Below are 17,932 nucleotides of genomic sequence, written 5' to 3' on the forward strand. Positions count from 1 at the left end.
ATTTTTTCAAGAGTAGTAGGAAAAAATAGAACACAGTAAGTGTTCAAACTTTAAATAATTGAGGACCTGTACCAGCTGAGTTGATGTCTGGTTCATAAAAATTATCTTTATTTTTGTGGAATAATCCCTTAAATTTATCATGAAACTAAGGTTAACTGATTTAAATTTTAAATTTAAGTTATCTAATGTTTGGAATTTGTGTATTTGTGCTGAACGCAGGGTTGATAATACAGAGATCTTTTTGTTATTGCTGAGCGGGGCTTACACAGAGCCAAGGCCCTTTCTGCTTCTTGTACTGCCACAGTGATGAGGAATTTTGGGGTGCATGGGAGGCTGGGAGCAGACACAGCCAGGACAGCAGAGTCAAAATGACCAAAGGGATATTCCAGACCATATGACATGCTCAGTGAGGGGAAGAAGAAAGGAGGGATGTTTGGAGTGATGGCGTTTGTCTTCCCAAGTCACCTGCTTGCCTATAGGAAACAGTGAATTAATTCCTTGTTTTTCTTTGCTTGTGTGTGTGGCTTTTGCTTTCCCTATTAAACCATCTTTATCTCAACCCATGAGTTTTCTACCTTTTACCCTTCCGATTCTCTCCCTGATCCTGACGGCGGGGGGAGAGAGCGAATGGCTGTGTGAGGCTTGGTGTCTGATTGGGGTCAAGCCACACCAGAAATGTATTTCTGAGCTTAAGCACAGTGACTAACTGGATTTTTTTTTTCCCCCTGTTTTGGTTTGGTTTGGTGTCAGGCTGCTTTGTGCCGCACATATGGCTGCTAGGACATGAAGCAGTCTGTTTCTCTAACCTCAGAAGAGCAAGGTCAGCTCTCAGAACAGGAAGAAAAAGGAGTATTGGCATTGCTTACACTGTGTGTTTTTACTCCTGCTCAGACATACATGAACAGAATCTATGGAATGGAAACAGGAAAATATAAAGCTTATAGTATAACCCTTGTATTTCTTAATAATTAGCAATTATGTATTGCTGTGCATAAATATTGCCTTCCTCATGAAGGCATATGTAACACAAGCTTGAAATTTTGAAGTGGAATGAAGCTGGATTTTCTTGTCTGAGGATAACTTTCAAATTGAATGACATCCATGTTGGTAACAAGAGACAATGCCTAAAATTTCCATCCACAAAGAAGACTCCAGGATGGATCAACTGAAACATCTGTGTTCAGTTCAATCCTTTATTTTGATGTCAGTCCTAAGAGAAATAAAGGAAAATTTCCAAAATAAAAATTATTCGGTAGTTTGAATAGAAAATTTTTCTTTAGTGTGTATTAATCCCCCTTTGCTTTCCTATTATGGAAACTTGTTTCCCAGACAAGTGTCCAAAAAGCACACTTGAAAAGTTTGAATCTTTAAAAGAAAAAATGTTTTTCTCAAACAATGTTTTTTATGACTGTTAAGAATCCCCCAGGGAAATGGGAAAATTAAAGCTACACAGAACTGAAGATGCATTCAAATTCAAATTCTAACATGAGTGTTTCTAAAGCAGTCTTTATTATGATATTTAAATGCTATACATGAAAACCTTCATGCACTTCTGCAGAAGGTGGAAAGAGAGGCCATCTGTATTAAGGCCTACTTATTACTCTAGATCTATAATGAATACTCCCGTTAAAATCAGTAAAAATTCACTAAATCTAGAGCATATTAATGAAGGTGGTAGAAATAGATGTGCAGTTGTTTTGCTGACTGTGAGCTTTTCAAGGTCTGCTTTGAGGCACTCCGTAAGTGTTGCCTCACATGCTTCCAAAGTAGGTTGGTGTTAGCGTTAGAAAAATTAAATCAGTCTTGAGAGACAAAAGAAGAGTTGTCTGTTATGACAGTTCTCTCAACTGGAAAAGATGGAGGAGAACTGGGTTAAGCCAGCTCTATGTCCTTGCTAAGAGCTGCAGACAGATCATCAGCAACTGATGGCACAGCCATAGAAGTGTTGATTATTAGGGACCTCTGAAGGTTGTCTACTTCAATCACTGCCAAAGCGTGATCTACTTCAACCACTCAAAAGCATACATCTCCATATATTTTAGCAATGATTTTCTGCAGCCAAGTAAGAAAATCCTCCAAAAATCATCATCATTTCCAAAAGTAATTTATTCCAGTGCTGCGTTATTCTCCTCATGAAGAAATTATTCCTGTTGTGCCATTTGGACCTCTCAAGCTGTAGGTCTTAGCCATTTCCCTTTATTTTATACTGTCTGTCATTGCTGAGAAGAGGTCAATTACATTGTCTTTTAACTGTTTCATGTGGTTGTAGGCTATTAGCAAATTATCCCTTAGTCTTCTCTTCATCAGATGAAGTTCAGCTGTCTTAGCAGGCAGCTTCTGAGGAGCAGCTCTTGGCTCCAGCTGTCCTGACAGTAATCTACTAGACCCTCTCCAGTTCCTCAGCATCCTGTTTTAATGGAGAGGCTGAAAACACGATACAGTATTCCAACTGCAGTCTCAACAGCAATGAGAGGAAACTTCCACCTCATGTAGCTCAGCTCTAGTTTCCTTCATTGATAGTGACAGCATAGAGTTGGCTTGTTTGACCTGGTTCTGACTGAAATAGGTCCATTTTAGCAGGGCTGCTCCTAAACCAGTTCTCTTCCAGCTGTGCTGACAGGTGGGGTCACCTCATCCCCAGTGTAATACTTTGGGCTTTTTGCTGAACTTTTTGAGGCATGTGTTGGCTCAGTCTTAAAGTTTCTAAAGGTCTTTCTGGATGGAACCTCCTTAGAGATGTGCTGAGGGTGTGCTCTCTTACTATCAAACTACTGATTTTGTTTGGGTTTTTTTTCCCTCCATTGAACCTGTTGTGTTGCAGACAATTTACAATCTAGGGTTGATATCAGTCAGTTAAAATGCTGCCTGTGTATTGTCTTTCTTTGTAGCACAACGGTGATATTTCAATGGTATCAGATTTGTTAAATCACAAAATATTAAAATCTGAAGACTAACCAGAGTGGTTCAGACTGCAGATTAGTGTAATTAATTTTCACTATTTTCCTAGTCTTTTAATGCTGTATAAAGATAGATTATATCTGAAATAACATTGATTAAAATTGCTCTAGTTAAGCTTCTTCAATGTGCTTATTACCAGACACCTGTCCAGATGCCCCAGGACTGCTGTGATGAGGCTTGCAATGAAACAAAGCATTCCTTACTGATTTTAAATAATATGATGAGGTGAGTTGCTTGCTCAAAAATTCAGTTTTCCTCTGTTTTACTTCTTCCAGAATGATGGACTGAGCTATTTCTTCCACTATAATCTAATGTTGGTGGGACAGAATTCAACCTTTCATCACAAACACTGTTCAGAAGGATTGTTTAGCTAGTTTCCACTTTCTTCTGCACTTCTACCTGTTCTTAAAAAATTGCAATCTATTAGTGTAAGAGTAACTTTGACAAGCCAGAAGATAGTCACTTCGATCTCAAAAACCACTTGTAGTGGGATATTTTTCCTAAAGTATAGTGCTTTTCTGAAATGAACCTACATTAAAGAGGGAGTTTCTCTCACTGCATTTCTTGTAGAGCAGATTCCCATCTGCTAATTTGAGGGACACAAATACACTTCACCATGCTTTATTCCTGTTTGCCCTGCAGAGGTACCACTGCTGAGAGATGCTTTGATTTCTTTTTCTCGTACTTTATCAACAGAATTGTTTAAGAACCATCCATGGAACATATCAGAGGCAAGTGAGAGGGTAACTGTTACAGAGAGCACGATCAGAAACTCTTAGGCCAGAGAGAATACCTCAGGATGAGATTCAGCAAAAGAAATTTGACTAATTTGTATTCTTGAAAAAGAACCTATCAGGATTATGAAAAATTTAATAAGAAAGGAGAGATTATTTTCAAACCAAAAAATCTGCAATGAATTTATGGAGATACACTAAACCAAGCTACTCAAAAAACAGAATTACTTTTTTTATTTTTTTTTATTTTTTTAGGAAATGGTAGGATTTATCAAAACTTAATTTCTTCCCAGAATAGGATGAGAAATTTAAAGAATGCAATCCATAGTGAAAATGTCATCTTGTGAGTAAATGCGCATCTGAGTTTTGTGTGTGTTTAAAAGCAAACTGTTTCAACTGTATCAAGATGGTGTGATAACTTTTTGTCAGCATTCTATAATAATACTACCTGACATACATTTAAATTTCATTGATTTGGCATCTTTCAGTAGAAAACTACTTCCCTGGAAATTGTTTAATCAACTCACAGACGAAATAGTGCACTATAAATGTTTTCGGTTTCTTTACATCCTTCTCTGCATAGTGAGTGCTTCTCTCATCAAAATCAGGGAACTTGAACTCTTACCAGTACTAGTGCTCTCTGCTTTTCCCAACCCAGACCACCTTAGCAGCCTGCCCTCACAATAAGTCAAAGATGAAAAAACATTAAGTTCCTGGAGTAAAGCTTTCCAAGAGAAGGCATTTAGTGAAAATGTATCAAGAACTCCTTTTAAGGACACTTGTAGACCTGAACTATTTCCAGAGGAAGTAAGCTTCCTCAATTTAGCTTTTAAGTGACACTTTTTTTTAACATAAAGCTGGTCCTCAAAAATGAGGATACAAAGAACAATGTGGGTGCAGTAGGTTTGTTTTGCTCAAGAGCTTGTCACTGCAGGTGTTTTTGCAGGTGGTGGGGTCCATCAGTGCTGGGCACTTTTTAAACATCACCTCCTAAGGGCACCAGGAGCAGGCAAATTCCTGAAAGTTGGAAGTCAAGCAAGCGAGGCAGAAGGCCAGCTCAGCTAAGCAGCAATCTTCTCTTGGAAATAAGGCAAAAAAGGAAAGTATTTGCCCAGTGCAAGCAAGGTCAAGTGACATGGGGAGAATACAGAGATTCTACTTGCCACTGTAGGGAGAAAAATCAGGCACCCAAAGCTCAGCTGGAATTGAAGCTGGACAGAAATGTGGGGGACAATAAAAAGAGTTTTCTTCAAACATATTAATGGCAATAGGTAGTATAGAAATATCATTGGCCTGTTACAGGATGAGGATGGTCACCTCACAAACAGCGATAGAGACAAGGCAGAGGTGTTTAATGCTTTCTTTGCCTCTGTCTTCAATGTGGATGACAGATCAAGGGGGTGTCAGTGCCCTGAGCTGAAGGACCATGAGTGCAAGAATAATCAGCTCCCAGTTGACCCTGAAGATGTGTGGGATCTGCTGCTCCAGCTGGATCCCTGCAAATCTATGGGGCCAGATGGGGTTCATCTGAGAATCCTCAAAGAATTGCTGATGTCATCGCAAAACCTCTCTTGATTTTTGAGTGGTCTTGGGTATCTGGAGAGGTGCCAGCTGACTGGAAGATGGCCAACATTGTCTCAATTTTCAGGAAGGTCAAGAAGGAGTACCCTGGAAACTACAGGCCTGTCAGTCTCACTTCAGTGCCTGGTACAGTTATGGAGAAGATTATTCTGTTAGGTAATTAAAAACACCTGAAAGACAATGGTGTTGTTGGTCATAGCCAGTATGACTTCATGAGAGAAAAGTCCTGCTTATCAAATCTAATTTCCTTTTATGACAACGTAACCCACCAATTTGATCAAGGGAAGCCAGTTGATGGAATCTTCTTGGATTTCAGTAAAGTTTTCAATACTGACTTTCCTAGGATTCTTCTGGACTAAGTGTCCAGCACACAGCTGGATAAACAAATCTTGCAATTGGCTCATGGGTCAAGCATGGAGGGTAATATTGAATGGGGTGACATCAGGTTGGTGACCTGTCACTAGTGGGGTTCCACAGGGCTCCATCTTGGGGGCCCAATGCTCTTCAACATCTTCATAAATGACTTGGATGCAGGACTGGAAGGGATACTAAGCAAGTTTGCAGACAACACAAAACTCGATGATCCTTGTATTCCCTTCCAGCTCATCATATTCTGCTATTCTCTGATCCTGTTAGGCACTGTTTGGTGTTCCTGGAGTTCCTGAAGGCTCAGAAAAACACTGAAATAGGAGGCTGCAGGGATGTTCTTCCCCAGATTGAAACCCAGAAATAACTAGTGAAAGGAAAGACTTTAACCTTATAGAAAGTAGAAAGGACTTTTGTTTTTTAACGTGCCACAAAGCCTTATGTTCCTAGATATGTTTTTTAAGGGCTCATTCTCTTCAAACTGGGCATGGAGGTTCATGACTGTGCCACTGGCATGGGTTCATATTAACATTTCTGCTGATGTTTCTGATGCCTGGTTCAAGGAGACATTTAGCTAAATTTAGAAACCTCTTCTGTCACAAAATTCCTGGAATCATAACTATTAATAGAGTCACTACTGTATATTATTTTCTATCCACAAAATTTCTGTAAAATATTTCTTATGAAGCAGCCTTTAAAGCAAATTGAAAGATTAATGCTGTGCTAGATGGAATGACAGAGGTGGCATCAAGATGATATTTTCTAAGGATTCTTATTGCTCATATCTGTTTTTTCACAAGCAATAATGCAAAAGGTCTTTCCTACAGAATAAGTGACACTAAGCTATGTAGGGAGTTTACCTGAATACTAACTCACAGTATTTAACAGAGCTTTTTATTTATGATGTTTTCATTAGCAAATAATGATTTAGAGATACACATGCTTCTTCAAATATAGAAATTTTGTCTATTAAATTAGGATCTTAGTATTATTGTGAGTATTTTGGAAAATAGAGATAATACTTGATTATATTTTACTATGACAGAGCTGATCTGTTCCATTATTTTTAGCCTTGAGATCACTGAGAATTGGAGCAACTTGCCAAAGATTTTTGTAGAGTGCCCATAGCTGGAAGTTGGCGTATCCAGACTGTGTGATGTTTCCCCCCAGAGAAACCTTGTTTAGACAGAAAATAAATTCATTCAGGAGATTCCTCTGACCTGCACAGTGTGGTTACAGGATTGTAGCCAGTTACTTTTGGTCTTATAACCTATTACATTACAGTATATTAGATGAACCTATACAATTGGCAGTACACACAGGCCTCCCAAAAAGTCCTGTGGTAACTTTGAAATATGTTGTATGGTAATGAAGTCCAATGCCTCTTACTGGGCAATTGGGATGATGCTTACAGTGCCAGCACTCACAAAACGCTTAAAAATCCTTGGATTGGATTCTGTTCCTATAAGTAGGGCAGGGATATAACATAGCTGTGAGTAATGCAACTTAGTTATGTGCAGCTGAAAGCTGTTTGGAAAAACGTGCACACAAAATGGGTGAGAGATAGGAATCTTGCTAACAGTCACCTCTTAAGGCTAAACTGGACTCACAATCACCTTTCCTTCATGTCAGCTCTGTAACCCAAGTGGTAGTGAAGTGGCTCCAGCCTCAAGCAGGTGATATTGAAATTGTAAAATGTCATCTCTGGTTTGTCTTTCTACTGATGTTTGAAACACAGATTATTCCTATGAAAACAGAACTGAAGGAAGACTATTCATTTTAAAGGATTTATAGTAGCATTTCAGGGTAAGAGAGTGGAATGATTAAACCCTGTGTTGTCAAATTTGTTGTCTAAGACAAGGTACCTAAATGTGTGCCTGGATGTACACATAGACAAGTAATCAAATAGCTTAGTGTTCAAAACTGCTGAGAACATTCAGAAGTAATTGAGCCCAGTGGGATTACAAGTGCTTGCTACCTGCATTATTATTTTAATAGCTGCTTTAGAGACTTCAGGAAAACTTAAGATCAGGCTTTTATGCCATCCGACCATAAGCTTTCCTTGTCACACTGTGATTATACCCCCAGTCATCTTCCATCAGCCTAGCCAAGAAGTCTAAAAAGTTACTCTTATTATGTAATCCTGGGAATGGTCATCTTCCCTGCAACCTGAGAAGACAGTTCTGTGTCTTCTCAAATATTTGTGTCTCAATCTCAAATATTTGTCAAGCTTTCTGAAACAGGTTGATTTTTATAAATGTGGATTTCATTAATTTCAGTATAAGAGGATGCATCAGAGTTTTTAGGATTTTTAGATTTTTGTAGATTTTAAAGTAGTTGTGTAGTAAATATAGGGTTTTAGTATAATTATATAGTCTCTCACACTTTAGAATATAGTAGATAACAATTACCAAAACCTATTCCTCCATTTCATATTGAATTTTCTAAATTCTTTAGGGTTGTTTAGACTCCTTTCAAGACAGGACTATAGTAAACACATTTTGTTTAAGAACATAGGCACCCCAGGGCTGAACAAGAAGATACCATCATAGTCAAAGCAACCTTCAAGCCCAGAACCTTGGAGAAGCTCCAAAGACAACATGTGCTGTGAAGATGAGGAGGAAAGGGGTCTTGGGACCCCTGACAATCCCAGGGAGGTGTGCCAGGGGGGCAGATTTGGGGAGCTTCTGGAGGGTGGATAGTTCTTGGATTGGATGTAAAATACTATAAAATTGTAGAACCACTGGACATGCGCGTGCACCTTTGTACTCCTTATGCCAGAAGGCCTTCATTAAAGACCTGCTCAATATCTTATCTATAGCAAATTCACCTGGAGTTTTTTTGTTCCCAGTCTTTAGGCAACAACACCATTACTCTGTGTTGCCTCTACAATTAAAGCTGCTTATAAGGCCTGTAGTGGGTTGTCTCTGGCTGGATGTCAGGTACTCACCACAGCTGCTCTCTCATTCCCTTCTGCAACTGGACAGAGAAGAGAAAAAAAAAACAGCAGAGAATTCATGAGTTGAGACAAGAGCTGGGAAAAGTCAGTTACTTATCACCATCATGGGCAAAACAGACTCAAAATGGGGAAATTAATTGAATTTATTAGTAACAGGGTCAGAGCAAAAGAGTGAGAAGTAAAATAATCTTAAAAACACCTGCCCCCCACCCCTCCTTCCTTCCATGTTCTCCCTCCTCCCCCCTCCAGCAGAGCAGGGGGATGGGGAATGGGGGTTATGGTCAGCTGCTGTTTCTGCGGCTGCCCAGAGAGAGGAGTTCTTCCCCTGCTCCCATGGGGTCCCTCCCGTGGGAGACAGTCCTTGATGGACCTCTGTGGCGTGAATCCATCCCTCAGGCAAAAGTTCTTCATGAAACTGTTGTCCTGTGAGTCACTCCTTCATGGGGTGGCAGTCCTTCATGAATGAGCTGTACCAGCGTGGGTCCCCTGCAGGGGGGAGGAAAGCCTGCTCCAGTGTGGGCTCCTCTCTCCATGGACTGCAGGTCTCTGGCAAGACTCTGTTCCATCTTGGGCCTCCCATGGGGTCACAGCCTACTTCAGCTATCTATCTGCTCCATCATGGTCTTCACCATGGGCTGGAGTGGCCTCAGCTCTGGCACCTGGAGCACATCTCCCTCCTTCTGCACTGACCTTGGTGTTGTTCCATGTTCTCACTCTGCTCTTCCCTGGCTGGAATTTTCACCTGCACAACAACCTTTGGTTCTTAAATGTGCTATCACAGAGGCGTTACTATCACTCCTGATTGGCTTGACCTTGGCCAGCAGCAGGAAGCTCATCCTGGAGCCAGCTGGTATTGGCTCCACCAGACAGGGGAAGCTTCTAGCAGCTTCTAACAGAAGCCATCCCTATAGCCCCCCTGCTACCAAAACCCAGTCACAGAAACCCACTACAAGGCCCAAGCAGGATATGTGGTTTTCTCCACATTCTGCCAAATTTCACAGACTAATAGTTTTACCCATCTTTTATGCTTTACTGTACTTGCAGTAAAAACGGAACTAACACTGATTTTTGGTGATTCCCTCACCCCCCTGAAATTGCAATAAAAAATTTGAATATTGTGTAATTTGAATAAGTTGAATAACTTGGGTCCCAGCACACAATGTGTAGGCCAGTCTCAGCTGACCAGCAGGAACATGGGTGATGCCTGGTTGGTACAGCTGTGGTGGGTCATCTAAATGCACTGTTAGGGTGACAAACCCCAAACAACCTGATGCCAACCCAAGGGGTGCCTGCCTTACAATGAGAAAACCTTTGATAGGAGAGGAAATGGGAGGGATCTGTGGGAAGATCAAGTGAGACAGTCTTTTAATTTTTGCATATTGTCATCTCAGGTTTCAGTATGACAGCCCCTGCCTGAGATTTCAAGCCATTGCACTAGTCTGAAGAACTGTAACTTTTGTTTTTGACTTTGCTTTCTCTTCTATTGTCATATGGGATGCTTCACCAAACTTGGGGAGGGGGAAGGAATCCTCCAAAAATGCACAAGATTTAGTTGACTTTTAGTAAACTTGGCACTGACCCCTGAATCTATTTTTAAATAATAGTTCAAGAAATTGTTTCTTCCTGGACAAAGTGGTGTAACTTCCCAACGTGATGCTGGGGTGTTTGTTGGTAAGCCTCAGCTTGCTGCATTTCAGCCAATGTCAATAACAGAAATGCAATGAATTGCACCCTGGACAAAACTACACCTTTTCTAAAGTATTTTGATGCATGTAAACATATGTAAATTCATACAAATGCATATTTAATCTCCACCCCCCCCTACATTTGCAGATAACTGGATATTGCCATGTTATTTCTCATGCCACATTTTGACTGCTGTTCTATTTCAGTCATAAGACATAAGAAGCTTGGGTTATGGGACTTAGTGCCTGTTAAAACTAATTACCCTTACCATTATCATCAATTAACCCCAATTAACATCAGACAGAAATCCAAAAATGTCACACCATTTTCTACAATTCAGTATAGATGAGTTCAGAGGAACTGATAATGACATCTTCAGGCTGTGTGTGAGAAACTCAGGCTACCAAAAAAGCAAAAGTTTTCTTCTAGGTTCTATACACACATCACTTGAAGAGGCCAAGCAATTGGTGATTTCTGACACCAGGTCACCCAGCTCCTCAGATGGGAGGGGATGTGGGTTAGAGCATGCACTAGGCAACATTCTGCGGGATGACAGCTTTGGCAGCTTTGCCAACAGCCTGACATGGAGGATGTAATACAGGTACAGCCTTTGTCACTTGGCTAATTTCTTTCTCTTCTAGTATTATTGACTGATTTTCCCAGTACACGGCAGTATGCTGTACAATGCTGACTTTGTCAATCTTACAGATATTTAGTCTCTAATGAAACATATGTTATTGAGGCTTTTCAGTTTTGAATCTTGTACTTCCAGGCCTGATTTTCACTTTCTGCTTGAGGCCATGGGGGCCTTGATGAGTAAGGAGTAAGCCTTCTGCTTTACACTACATCTCATTGGAAGTGATGTTAGTGTCCTTGTCCTGAGTCCATTATTCATCCCGTTAAAAGAAAGGAGCTCCAGTTGCAAGATTCTGTGTGTGCAGTGAGCACCTGCTGAAGGAAGGACAACAGCTTTCAGGTAAGGGGAGCTGTGCATCAGGAATAAGATCAGTTAAGAGTGGTTGGAGTTGTGATTTAAAATAAAAATGAAGGAATAGCATTAAAAAGAGAAAAACAGATTATACCAGAGACTTGCTCCCCCAACTTGCATAGAAACTTAAATTAAGTAGCTTGCTCAACAATAGATATTATGACGTTAGTGTGTACAGTTTTGCCACATACGCTTTTTAGACATAGCTTTGCAGTTAAACTAAGAATGAGAGATGCAGTCACTCGTCCTAAATTAAAATTATGATGTTTTTTACAGTAGTCATAGGTAATAGCATAAGTATATTAATGTTGTTGGCTCAGGAATGCCAAGATTCTTACAAGATTTGAAGCCCTGGTTGTGGTTCTAGGGCTGGTGAATCTATGAAAGGAGTTTTTTCATAATGTTCAAATTTTCTGCATCATTTCCTAAATCAGTGGCTTTATCCTGGCTGCCACATGTAGGTTGGAAACCTAGGACAGAACTGTGCATTAAGGGGATAAAGCTCTGCTCAAAATTCTCTGACTGCGTCTACCAGTACAGCTTCTCTGTATCCTCTCGCATCACTCATCACTTTCTGATCCTTTCTATTGACATCACCTGCACAGGGATTTGGGAAGCTTTCAGGGATGACTATTGCACCTGTGCAAGCAGAAGATGATTGTTTTTCATTATTCTGTTAGGAGGTAGTGTGATACTTATGACAAATACCGTGACAACTAAGTCTCTTGTTATTTTAACAGATTTCGTTCTTAATAGAAGGTGAAAAATGTCCTTTCACTTTTTTGTAATGCAGCAATGAACATCAGTAATTTTAAAAATTAGTATTTTTCTAATTTCAGAGTCATTTGAAATATACCTCAACTTTTTTTCATTTTATTTTGGTTTTCTACTTTAAGAATGGAACCTCTTTCAGTACACAGTACAAAAAAGCAACATGTTATGTTATGAAAGATTATTGTAATAGAATAATATACACATCTTTGAGGTATATATGTAGCAATGCTTCAGTTCTTTCTATGCTACAAATAGCCTTGTTTACAATATTTTACACCACAGCTGCGAAACTGCTGAATGGCATGGGCTTCAGGGAGCACAAGTGTGATCTACTGGTCAAAGTATAGGACCGAGAAGGGGAAAATTTATACTGCCAGTCTGTGTTTGTGGCCATATCTAAATCATTCTATCTGATCAACTCAAAGGCAGCTTGGTTATATACAATGGTATCTCAGCCATACCTCATGGCTTTCCTGTCTAAAAAACGGAGTAGGAACAAAAATCATTATCTTATTGACCCCAACACTCTTTGGCCCTTGGGAAAGATCAGTAATATATATGCTCCAGAGAAAGGCTCACGAACATTAAATCAAAGAGATTTTGAAATAATTTAGAATTTCCCCCTACTGTTCTTTTTGCCTCATAGTGAGGCTGGTTTACACTGTAGAGTACTGAGGCTTTAAATCCCTTGTGAATGTTAAGCTTTGTGACATGTTTTGATAACTTCAGTTGAGAAACATTATGTAAGCTAAAATATTATTATTACTAATTGTTTTATTATACAGTGCTCATACACGTCAAGAAATATAAATACTGTAGGCGGAGGGTGTAGGGTGGGGTGTGGAGGCAGCATTTGTCAGCCACAGGTCTAGAAGTGTTTATGTAACCTGGAATGACAGGACTGGGAATTTTAATAATTTTTTCAAGTGTTCTTTGCAGAAAAAAACATTTCAAGATTTTCATTTTTCAAGTTCTTACAGCAAGAAAGATATTTCCTTCTGTATTCCTGAAACAAGAGCAACTATCTCTCTCTCCTGACGAGAAAGGGAGAAAGCATGTGAAGTGAGGAGAGAGGCTGGCTTCATCTATTACTATCATGAAGTTGTCTCTGACCCTTGAAACACTATTTTTAACATTTTCCTGCTGTCTTGTGTAACAATAAGAATCCAAATCTTGTATTTTGTTGTGTTTCCCCACCTGAACTTACCAAAGAGTAAACTGATGTGGGAATTTCAAAATTTCGGACAAGTCTCAGTCTGCATTTCATAGAATTTTAGTCGTCTCTTTCTGTAATATTGTTTTAAGCTGCTCATAAGATAAATGGAAGTTTACAATAGTAGAACAAAACTACAGGGATCTGCTAAGCCTTTGATATTTTACTAAGTCACAAAAATATGTATACCCTTCCTGCAATAAACAGCCTGTTCTGCTCCTGAACGTCAACTTTACCATTGACACAGTGAAAATGCTGTTGTCCTGATCTCAATTCTTCACCATCCCTGGATCCTATAAATTTGTACATTCTTATGAGAGAGGTAATAGTCCTTTTAACTCTTCCATTTGGCTTGCTTGCAGTTTGCTAAGAGTGCCTGTAAATGATTTTTGCCTTCCACAACCCCTGTTTTAAATTCCTGAAAACCCTCATGTGTTTTTGTAGTATTCCTAGTCTCTGCTCACTTGATTTTAGGAAAATTAATCTCATGTATGTACGACGGATTAGTTGGAGGGGGAACCTTCAGGCCCTTGGGTGCCAGCCCATTACCTGGAAGGTGAATGCTCTTCCTCCCTGCCCCCGCCACGTGGCCCAGCGACCCCGTAAGGAGCTCACACAGACCACCAGGGATGGACAGACGAAAGAGGAAGTTTATTGTGGGGTAGGGGTTTATAAGGCTTTTAGGAGGGTCAAAAGGGGACCAATTACAAGTTCAGGGGCACACAGAAAAAAACAATCAGGTAAAGAGTTAACAGCCAATAGGAAGGGGTTAACAAGGACCAATGAGAAACACCTCAGGAACATCTTCCCAGGACACTCCTGTATGGGAGACAATAGTCCTTCACAGGGGGTGTCAGGAAGAAGGAGCAATGACTTTGCAGGAAAGGAAAAGCCATTTTGAAACCTGCTTAAACCACCTTAAACCCTTCTGTTTCTATAACATTTGAGCTGTTTTCTTCTTTTTCTTCACTAGTCCATCTCTGACAGGACTTCTTCCATCCTATATATGGCAAATCCATTGCCACATGTATGGTAGATGCATAGCAGAGAAATGAGGGGCCAAGGCAGCAGGTTGGAGGTCTAGATCTTCTAAGGCTAAATCCTTCCTTTAATTCCTGCATACAAAGCCAGTGATGTTGTTAGTTTTGTCTTTATGATCTGTACATAAATAAATGGTGCACACCAATATAGTTCATGGCAGTTTTTAAGTCATTGCTTTTCTTGGCAAGAAATAGTTAAAAATAAGTCAGTAGTTGTTTTTGAATTTTTTTTGTTGTTGTGCTTTATGCTTGAATGTTTATTTGTTACTATCAAAGGCAAGGTCTTGATTTAAAGAGACTTATGGTAATTGTATGACCTAATTAGAATCAAGCTTCTAATCATACATATTTCATAAATAAATTAAATTACTCTGCACATTCCTTTCTTCAGCTTTTGGATATGTATCTGGAGACAAAAATGTTGAGCATGTGTTATTGCAAATAAATTATTTGCTTTGCCAATAACAGTTTTGCAAATGTTGGCATGGTGCTGTCTCTTTTGCTGTAAGCTAATATTTCTTTTTATTAACCATACTAAAAATTGGAATGTGGACAAGTGACATTTTCTTTACTTACACAGAGTTTTAATGAACAAAAATGTAACTTGTTAAAATTTATAGGATTTGCACGGTGTTAGTTCTGACTAGGTGCAAAGGGGTGCATCGATGCTTTTATTAACACTAACTACTGTACAGTTGCTGCTATCAAGAAAGTCTCAGAGTACAAATTAACACAAAAAGCCTTGGTTGCATCTCATTAAGCAAAGCAGATTATCTTTTCAGTCAGTACCTAGCCACAGACTTCTGACTCGAGAACTCATATAAAGGGCGTAGGGTGATTTTGGACGACTTGGCTGCTGAAAAATGTGAAGCTGCATGGTAGCATTTTTCTGAACTGACAGTAACTTCTCATTATAAATTCAAGAATCTCTGATTTTTAGAAATGGTGAGCTTTTAGTGTTGTCAGCACAAGGCTGTGAGTGTTGCTGCCAGACCCACGCAGCAATCATATGAAGATTGCCAGCACAGAGAGATTTATCTATCCACAGTTTTGGCTAGATCTTGAAAAGCTGATATAGTCTTTGCTATGTCATTCAAAGAGAAATCCCAGAAGTAGCTTCTTGTTGCTGTGGGTAATAGATTTAGATTTATATTCATTATATTCATGTCATAACCTTTATGAGATTGACTTGATTTCCCTCTTTGTCTTATTTACAAAACTTCCCTTTCCTCCTTTTTTTTCATTTGCTACTGTCTCAGAGGCCTTGTAAAGACAAAAATATTCCCAAAAACCTGAGCACTCTCAGTGTAAAAAATTTCTCAGACTTGCCTGTCAAGGTCTGACATTAACTCCTTTTCCTTATATGATATATGATGTTGTTTGAAAGGATACTTGCCTAGTGCTTCTCCCTGCTCTTTCACTTTTATACAACATTCTCTTATTTCTTTATGCTATTAATATGAATTTCTATGAATTTGAAGAAAGCCAGAAATTACTCCTTTTTCACTTCCTTTTCATAAATTCCCTTATTCTTTGTTATGTAGTATAAATTCTGACTGTTTCTAGTGCTTTAGCCAGATATTTCAGCAAGCTAAAGAGCTGACTGAGGGCTGCTACCTGCCAGTCAGATTCTGTAGAGGGATGTCTCCACATGCAAGATGAGGGACTTTGTAGCAGGGTCAAGTGTGCATGTTCACTTTGCTAAGTGTCAACTCCAATTACAAAATGCTACCTCCCAACATTTTAAAAAATGTCCCTTCTCAAAGTACATGGAGTACTCTTAATTGCAGGAAAACTCTCTTTTAATTTTTTATAAAGCTAAGCATAAAAAATTTAAGTGAAAACTTTTAAAGGGTGTATCTTGAAATTTAAGGTTTGCAGTGTTGCTGCCGTGGCTCCAAATTCTAACTGTAAATTGGCACAAGTTTCACTGTGCAGTCATTTAATTTCAATTCCATTATCTTTTTCTTAGACTCAACATAAGCTGATTATTCCTCTCTTTGGCTAGGCAATGTAGTTCTTTACTATTGTAAACCACAGACTTGAATCAAACTCTGAAGTCATTTGAGTGCGAGAAAGTGCTTCTGACACCAGTGGTATTGAAACTCAACTCTTTTGTTATAAATGAGGGTGGGTGGTAAAACACTAGAACAAGTTGCCCAGAGAGGTGGGAATTTTTCCATCCCTGGAAAAATTCAAGGCCAGGTAGGATGGAACTCTGAGCCACCTGATCTAGTTGATAGAAGTCTAGTTGAAGATAAAGACTTTAAAGGCTTTAAAGGTTCTTTACAAGCCAAACAATTCTATGATTCAATGAAATTACACAGTCCTTTTCTATCCAGAAATAGACAATCTGCAAAGTCAAAATGTGTTTGATAGTGAATACAGAGTTGGAAGAGGGTTCAGGACACACAATAGTCTGGAGTCAGAATGATCAGGTTTAATGCAGTGCGTTAAGATTAAATATTTTTCTGTGGCATCTAATCTGGAAAACAGACTATAAGCACTCAGGGAACCTCTATGGCACAAAACCCAGTGAACTCAGTTTTAATGAACTCAGTATTAATAGCAGCCCCGTGCAGTGTGATTTTAAGTCCCCCTTTTGAATTAGGCATTTGGACACAGTTATGTAACTAACTTTTAGGGTTTATCACTTGCCAGTGCATTTGCTCGCAACACTAACCTGTCATTCCCTGGATCCTCCTTCCAACCCTCCTTGTAGATGAGTCTTGCATTTGCTAACTTCCTATTACCTGGGAACTCCCTGGTTAGCCAAGACTTCTGGTAAATGATGGAAAGTAGCTTGGTGAGCTCTTCTGCCAGCTCCCTCAGTATCCTTGGGTGCATCCCATCTGGCCCCATAGACTTGAGCTGATGTTGCTCAACATATAAGGTAGGGGGAAGAAAGAGGAAGTGGGGAATGTTCGGAGTGATGGAGTTTGTTTTCCTGAGTTACTGTGATGAATGATGGAGCGAGCCCTGCCTTCCTGGAGATGGCTGAACACTTCCCTGCCCATGGAAAGTAGTGAATGCATTCCTTGTTTTAATATGCTTGCATGTGTGGCTTTTGCTTTAAACTGTCTTCATCTCAACCCATCAGTTTTCTTGGTTTTACTCTTCTGATTCTCTCCCTCATTCCACTGGAAAGAATGGGCAAGTGGCTGTTTGGAGTTTAGTTGACAGCTGGGGTTAAACTGTGACAGTTGATCAGTGGTATCAAATATACTGTAAGTTTGTATCTGAAGAGAGACCTCAAATATGTTACCTACAAACACAGTGAGTACCCTAAAAGTAAAGCAATATATTGAAAGTAAGGAAGCTCAACTGGTGAGAGTAGATCATCATATATTTGTTTCATATTGGTTTTTAGACTGCACAAAAGATGCTGAATGTTTCAAGCTAAACAATCAAATGATAATGGAAAACCTTTAAGAATGGGAAGTTGGATGAGAAACATTACTGCATATTTAGATACATTTTTAAGTCTGCAAAGTTATTTCAAAGAAAGAGAATTAAATTTTTTGCAAAGTTGCCAGTGTGTTAAAGCTAAACTGCTGGGAATGTTTTTGGATAGCTTGTGATGAGAGGTGTAAATTGTAAGCTTCATGGTTATAAACAACACATACATGACTG

Source organism: Corapipo altera, unplaced genomic scaffold (assembly GCF_003945725.1).
Source record: "Corapipo altera isolate COAL_440 unplaced genomic scaffold, ASM394572v1 24b, whole genome shotgun sequence".
NCBI classification, from domain to species: domain Eukaryota; kingdom Metazoa; phylum Chordata; class Aves; order Passeriformes; family Pipridae; genus Corapipo; species Corapipo altera.